Raw genomic sequence first — 7,207 nt, 5'->3', positions numbered from 1 at the left:
AAGCCGTTGCGATGCGCATCTCTGAAATCTACCTGGAATCCCCGGTGGGGATAGACTGTTGCTGTCCCCAAATCATCAGTCCACCGATCCTTTGAGGACATTTTGATTTGTGACATGTTTGGCTTTATGCTGCGGTTCTAATTATTGCTACAGTATTTTCTCTGATGTTTATTTTGTGAACTCAATGCTTTGGGCCGAATCTTCCTTTAACACTTGAGGTTCTGTAATAACTTCTATTTACAGCCGCAAATCTCCAGCCCAGATCCCGTCAGCAGCGGCTTTAACCTGCCTGGTAGAAACGTAAAGGAGAAGCAGAGCGAACAGTCAGCAGGTGATACCAGGTGGTACCAGGTGGTACTGGGGCTTTGAGCTGCGGTGACAGTCGGTACCGTGTCTTATATCAGAATATCTGCTATAAAGACAGACATTCTTCCTATCTGTCGGTGGACCGACTCAGACTGCCTGTAGCAAACCGGGCCTTTAGCAGAATGATTAAATTAAAGTCAGAAGTTTTCTCTGCAGCCAAAGCATTTCTGTGTTTAGTGGCGAGGCGGGTTTTGTCCCGCTATTGCGAAGACAATTATGAAAATATAAATAGAAACCGTTTTTCTAACGTCAACATCAGACCTTTGTTTTTATTCACAAATCAGTGTATGAAAAATTATTCTTGCCCATAATTTGATAGTTGGAGGACACAGATCAGGCCCCTCCTCCTCACCATGGACCCGGTGTCTGAACAACATGGAGGCAGAGAAACTGAGAGTCATTATTAGACTGAGGGCAGCCAGACTAGTTTATTTTGCTAAATTATTATATTTAGCTAAATATTATTGCTGAGGCCTTCTAATGCACAGATTAAAAAAATAATAATAAAAAATTGAAAAAAAAAGTTTTGAAAAAAACAAACAAACTCAAAAAGGGCACGAGGGGCAACAAGGACAAAAGGGGCAGGGGCTCAAGCCCCCCTGTCCCCTTCCCCCTCTGCACGTGCCTGCATGTAGTCATTACAGATAATATGAATGTTTAATTTCTTGCTTAAAATTAGAATTTCCAGTGTCCACATTGCATTGTCATATACTGAAAAATAAACATTGTTTTGAACCATACTCAATTTTTAAAAAGACAACTATTATTAGCGGTATATTTCAACAAAGTACATAAAGGCCAGGTGGGGGCACTGTTTCCTTACATTCTCTTTTTCCAGTGATGAATAAAAAGCCGCTTCTTCACTTAATGCTGGTATTTGACAAAAGACAAATCAATGAAAGGGAGGCTACTTCAACTTAACACAGGAGCAACAACGGTCTAACTCACTGTCACTTGCTCTCCTGCAAAGCAATTAAGAATCCTGCAAAGGAGCGGCTTTTTAAAACATGTTATCTCTTTTGCTTCCAAAGAGTTAAACATAAAAGGACCATTTTAAAGAGGGAACTGGTTATGCAAAACATTGGGTAATGTAAATTTGTGTGAGAACTGCATAAATTCTGTAAAATGTCAAATCTGTTGCCCAGAGTCTGTGTTTGAAAAAATTGTGTGCACATATTTTCTTTTGATGCCTGAATCGCAGCCCTAGACCTTTGACTGTCCACTAAGATTTATTTACCAAGATGTAGTTGCTTCACCTTTTTTGCTGGTGTACTCTGGGGCAGAGGTTGAGGTTCTGTTTAAATAAAGAGACAAGCTGCATGAGGCAAAAGAGCAAAACAAAATCCCAAAGATCAGCAAGAAATGGAAAGTAGCACTTTTTTTTCCTCACAGAAGACTTGGACTCTTGCTTCGTTGCAGAGAAATCTAAATCGTTGTACAACTAACTTATCCATCATGCACCTTTTCTCATGATCAAAAATGAATCTCTTGCTGTATGAGTAAAATATTTGTGAAAATGCACAAACAGTAAAACCTTTTTTAAAACCAGGTGTCTCATTTTGAGTGAGAGGAGTCCCAGGTTTCTCAAATATAGTTTGCAAGAAACGCAGATTTGTTTTTTACTGCAACATGTTTAATGTAGCATAATATATACTGCTTTTTTAGAGCATCGCGTAAATAAAATCCAATGTTATTGAATGGAATACTTTTCTAAAATACTGGACTGCTAATGCCCACTTTCTAGCCTCTGCATATGTTTACAATTCCACCCACCACACACTCTTGACTTTGTTCAAACCCACATGAGTAAATTTAGCAATGTGGCCTTATCTGACTGGCATAGTATAGTTTTGGTTACAGAGAACCTGTGATAGAAGCGGAGAGAGAACCCAGAGTTGTCACATTTGGATCATTATGTACAGATAAAGGTATGTTTTCCATTTACTTTGACATGACTTTGCCTCAAAGAGCTAATTTATTTTTCAGAACAATTTGAATTCTCAGTAGTTTGCTAGGTTTCATTTTTACATTTTGTGCTGGATTTATTAATGACTGAATTTGGACTTTCCTCTGTCCAGCTTTAAACAACAGCTGGATGTCGTCTAAAATAAGACGACATCTTATTTTAGGAAGATGTCGTCATCTTCCTAAAATAATGGCCTAAGTCTCAGGCAGTTCTCTATTCAGATGATAAAAATAAACATTCTTCCATATATGGAAAATCTTTGCAATGAGGCCATTATCCCTTCATATATTACCCTGAACATCAATAACCATGCAAAAGATGTCGGAAGCAGCATCATGCTGCAAGGACCCTTGTTTTCAGCAGGAATAGGGAGGCTGGTCAGTTTATTGACTGATGGATTTAGCTGAACACAGGGTAGTCCCAGTAAAAAAAGACATTTTCTTTACTGTGTTGTTCTTTCTGCCAGTCTAATAGATAATTCAATTGAGACAAATTGAAGGTTAAGATTAGAACGATGAAGTGTTTTGCAAGGTTTTGTACCACATTTCATCATTCCGTAAAGATATCTTTCGATCTAATTTTAAAAAGACTCTTGAGATATAAAAACTTTTTTCAAGAGTGTTCTGATCTTTTAAAAACCCAAGCATTACATAACGGTTCAAATGCAGTTTGTTTGCAATGACATGTAGTTGGGAGAACTTCTCACAGGAAAAAAAAAAAACCCTAATCATGTAAATGTGGAATGGATCTAAATAGAGAGCAGCATGTAAAATAACTCTGAAGAGTAAAGACTTTAAAACTCCCACACGATGCCTTCATGTTGATAGGATGCAAACATGTGTAAAATAGCTTCAAAATGCCATTAGCTGACATGATGGAACAAAGCAGAACAATTAAATTCACAAAGACATGTAAGGAACATCAGTGCTTTCACTGTGGTGCACATTTAACAAAGTTATAGTTATAGCACTGACAAGAGTTTTTAAGCCTGTCTGACTTTATTGCTTATTTCAGAATAAATGCACCTTTGTTTTAATTAAGTTTAGAGATTAAGCACAACTCATGCTCAACATCACAAGAGGTTCTGCATGCATTAAGTGCCTAAAGTATTTTTTTTTAATTAATGCTGATTTTGAAATTGTTGTAATTGAATCATCTGTGGCACTTTCACAATAGTGTATGGCTAATTCCTTCGAAAGCAGACTGCTGTTTGACTGTTTGTCCATCGGGGGCGAGGTTTGTGTGTTTTCCATTTGCACACACACAGTTAAATTATTAGCAGAGAAGGTAATTTCTGCTTAATTGTAACTGTTCAGCAACATGCAGCACTGTGAGAATGTGGCTTTAATTGGAAACCAGGCACCAATGCAAATCAACTATTACTACAGACAAACGTCTGGGGTTTAAAGAAAATATCTTTCTTCATGATTCTTCATTACTCACAGAAGGGAGCTCCAAGTGTCAGAGGTGCTGACATATTTCTTTAATTGCCACATCCCCTTGTGTCATGGCAGTAGCTGTGATAAAATGCAGATGCACCGAACTCAGCAGCAGCAAATGTAGCTGCTTTAATTTACTGTGATCTGTCGAAAGGCTTCTGGATTTGTTCTCCCCTCTGGTGGAGCTCATACCTCTACTCTTTAAACGCTCTTAATGCTTTCACAATAAATGATCACAAGGGGGTTTGGACTTTCTTTCTTTTTGTAGGTTTTTTTTTTCTCTGTTATATCCAAATATTTTGAGAGGCCTGCTTTATTATTGAAGTGAGGAAAAGTAGAGACTGGTAAATGCTGAGTTTTAAAGGATTTGTTGTGATTGTGCTTTAGAAGGCATCGTGCTCACCAGGTGGCATTTCAGTGGTGCAATTCAGAAGTGTTTGGGTAAGAGGGAGCTGCTGTCTGATTTCTGACACATGAATTTGAGCAGTGCCAGTGCACCTACAGTGACAATCCAGAGCCAGGAGATAGAGGAGCTCACAAGCTGAGCTGGAACTCCAAACCACAATGCTGCATTTGCATGCTCAAAAAAACCCAGCATAAGATCTTTAGCCTGCGGCGATGTTGAATTCTCCCAGGAAATTATGAAAGGAAGTGAGGACACGAGATCAGTGATGATCTGCAACAAAACAGAACCATCTATCCCCCAAGTCTGGCGAGAAACCTTTGATCTCCAACTTGTTAATTTCATCATGCTTAAACAATTTTAGGGGTGAATTACAAACAGAAATGCAGTGAGATATAACCATGGTGTGACAATGTCGCGTGAATGTGATCTCGTTATAGAAGTGCGCAGAAATGAAGGCAACAAAATACTGTAATTATTAGTAATTATACAACCAGTGTCTAAGGAGTTTGAAAGAAGTGGCATTTTAAAACTTGATCTTTTGTAAATTATTTCTAAGTTGCAGAGTGCACAGGTGTAGTTTTCTTGATCTGGGTCCAAATTCTGGGCTGGGCCTTTCTGTGTGAAGTTTGCATATTTATCCATGCATGTATGGGTGTATTGTTTTGAGAACGTGGCACTTAAAAAAGACTTTTAGGTTAATTGCTTGCTACCCTGTCATTGGTGTACCTATTTCCGCTCTAAAATGTTCTTGCTTCCAGAACATTCTGGTCTTTCCCTCCCTGACTCGGACTGCATCCAGTAGAGTTTTTAGCAGGCCGATTGGCAAACAGAAGGAGAAGTTATGTGTTGATTTTCTGCGCTGTTTTAGAATTGTAGTCTGCCTGTAGTTTTAGCAATGGCAACGGAGGAAGTGAACAAAGCCATTCATCCTCCTTCTTTGCTGTGGAGGATGGTTGTTTACATCGCAGGCAATTTCTGGTAAGCTTCTTGGTTTCGAACTGGCGCATTACATGCGTCACATGCAAATGTTACCTAATGGGCAAAATTTAAAACCTCAACACAGTCCATGCCTCCAGCAAGCAATCATCTCTCAACAGCTAAGATCAGTAAGAAGCAAAGTGTAGCAGAAGGAGCTGGTTTTCACCAGGCTAGGTTGTTCCCTGCCTCTCACCCAATGAGTGCTTGAGTTATGCACCAGTAAGTTGGATCATTTTTTTCTCTGTAGAAAACCAAAGCATGTTGCTTAAATATTAATGATTGACTAACACTGTGATAGCAGTGCTTCCATCAAAAACAATACTTAAGTTTGTGCAACAGAACGATGAAAGAAAACCCTCACTTTTCTTTTTGACATAAACATGAGCACAATGGCCTCTGGTAGTTTTGTAAAAGATCACTATTGGACTTGCTTGCATTCTCTCTTTGAAAGGTTGCCTTTGTTTTATTGCCTTTCCACAATACATTTAGCTATTTAGCTTGAATTTTGACTGACGTATAGATGACTAGATGAAAGCAGTGAAACCAAAGTGGTAAACCACAGGGAAAAAAATTTGTTGGAACTACCGCTTTTTGTCCTCTGCAGTGCCGCTAATGTGGGAGCAGAATAGACGTGGTAACAGGAACATTAATAAAAGATGCAGATCCATTTTTAATGATCCACTGGCCCCTTTACTTTGAAACTGATTTTAGTGTCCATGGTTCAGTTTGTTTGTGCAAAATAGTTTTTTTTTGTTGAGGTACTTGCAAAAGCATATTTTTTTGCCTGCTTTAGCAAGATGCTATATTTAACCTTAATGAAGATGATAGTATGTGAACGAAACACTGAGTTTCACTGTTTTCTCTGTCTACTTTTGGGAGATAATCCTCAAGTAGGGTTGCATTGGAAGAAATTGGGGAAAGAATAGATTGGAACTTTACTGTTCTGAAGCAAAGTTAGTTTGCAGAGATTTAGCTCTCGGAAAACGATTCTGGATGTGTGCCTCAATTCAAAATGAGAGAACGCTACGGCTGTCTTAGGTGCATATTAAAACAACTTTGTAAACCATTAAGACAGGTTTACGAAGTTTATAAACCTGTTTCAATGTTCTTAATCATGCCTGTTCTCATATTCATTTCAACTTAAAGGAATGGATTTAAGAGATGGTGTAAAAACAATCTACTTAACAGATCCATTTATTCTTTATCGCATTTAAATGTTGTAGATCACCCAACAAATTTGAATTTCATACAAAGATAATTTGACTAGTTATCTTTGTATAACTAGTCAAGCATGTATCTGAAGGAAAGTCAAAATCTGTTCTCTAATGGGAAGTCTTTAAAGAGAATATCAAACCATCAGGACTTTGGTTATGTAGCAAGGCTTCACATATCGGTAAGCTCACCTTCAAAATAGCTCAAAACAACTGAAACTAGTTTGTAGGATATTTATGTGAAAAAAAAAACATGCAATGTGGACAAACCAAAACAATTCTGCGAAGACAAGAGTGCCAAAATTCCTCCACAGTGACATAAAAAAACCAAGGGTGGCACGATTACTCAGGTTTAGGAGGAAATTACTTTTTCACATAGAGCCAGGTTGGTCGGGCCAGCTTTTCTTCCCCCCCTAGAAAATGAAATCATCATTTGGAAACTACTTTTTGCTCCATTACAGATGGAATCTACAGACGATATCAGTAAGGGGGCAACCACTTTTTCCCCCCCTTTTTTTTTAGCACTCCAGTAGTTTTGGGAAAAGAGGAAACGAAGGGTCTAACATTGGTAGTTGTGCGCACACACACACACACACATTTGCATATATCTACACACACAGTCATCGCTGCTCTCACTTTCATCAGAGGGGTAAGAGTCTGTCTTCTCACTGCAGCAGGCTTCTCCTTCTCATTGCTCTATCCCTCTCTCTTGCTTTGTTCACGCTGTGCTCTCCATCTGAAGCAGCGCCACACTGGAGCTTTAATGAGCAGTCTAAGGGAGCAAGCGCAACACACAGATCTCCCGTCAGCCAAAGAAGAGCGCACAACTCTCAACGGCATA

The sequence above is a fragment of the Xiphophorus maculatus genome, chromosome 1 (genome assembly GCF_002775205.1).
Source record: "Xiphophorus maculatus strain JP 163 A chromosome 1, X_maculatus-5.0-male, whole genome shotgun sequence".
NCBI classification, from domain to species: Eukaryota; Metazoa; Chordata; class Actinopteri; order Cyprinodontiformes; family Poeciliidae; genus Xiphophorus; species Xiphophorus maculatus.
The sequence above is the reverse complement of the archived record's forward strand: the minus strand, read 5'-3'. Positions refer to the sequence as shown.